Raw genomic sequence first — 1,122 nt, 5'->3', positions numbered from 1 at the left:
TTTACAGCCTCGGAAACCCTGTTCAGGGTCACTATGGGTTGGAACCGACTCTACGGCACTTAACAACAACATATCCACAAATGTAGTCAATTTGATATCTTTTTATTCCATCTGGTAAGGTCCACATGTATAGTCTTCTTTTATGCTGTTTAAAAAAGTCATTTGCAATGAAGAATTCATTCGTATTGCAAAATTCTATCGTGCTGTCTCCAGCATAATTTCTATCACCAAGGCCATATTTTCCAAGTACTGTTTCCAACCATCACATTCTGGTAGCTAGTAATGACCAATACATCTTGATAGCATATTTGATAAATTTCAGATTGAAGAAGTTGGTAACCTTCATCAATTTTATCATCACTGGCTTTAGTGGCTGGTGCATAAATTTGAATAATAGTGGTATTAACTAGTCTTCTTTGTAGGCGGGTGGATATTATCCTATCACAGTGTTGTACACCATGACTGCTCTTCCCTCCCTGCCCCCGCACACTCATAAACTCCCTCTTGAAAACTGTAAGCCATTTTGATCCTTTATTATTCCCTAATTTCAGGTAGCCAATGTCATAACTACTCGATATGTTCTTTTTGAATATGAATATAACGCCGTTTCTCTTCAATTTGTCATTCCCAGCATAGTAAACCATGTGATTGTCAGATGTAAAATGGCCAATACCAGTCCATTTTAGCTCACTAATGCCTAGGATATTGATGTTTAACATTCCATTTCATTTTTGACAATTTCCAATTTTCCTAGATTCATACTTCTAACAGTTCATGTTCCAATTATTAATGGATTTTTACAGCTGTTTCTCCTCATTTTGAGTTGTGCCCCATCAGCAAATGAAGGTTCTTAGGGCTTTACTCCAGTCACATTATCTTGGTCAACTCTACTTTGAGGTGGCAGTTCTTTCCCAGCTATATTTTGAATGCCAACCTGAGGGGCTCATCTTCCCACACTATACCTGGCAAAGTTCCGCTGCTATTCATAATATTTTCATCTTCTGGCACTATATCTGAACATATTCTGGTGCTCTTCATCATGTTTCAATATTCAATAATCTGGTGCAGACAGTGTTGTATTGCTATTCATAATGTTTTCAGTGGCTAAATATTGGGAAGTAG

This window comes from Chrysochloris asiatica, unplaced genomic scaffold, assembly GCF_000296735.1.
Source record: "Chrysochloris asiatica unplaced genomic scaffold, ChrAsi1.0 scaffold00048, whole genome shotgun sequence".
In the NCBI taxonomy this organism is placed as follows: Eukaryota; Metazoa; Chordata; class Mammalia; order Afrosoricida; family Chrysochloridae; genus Chrysochloris; species Chrysochloris asiatica.
Note: the sequence above shows the minus strand (reverse complement) of the source record.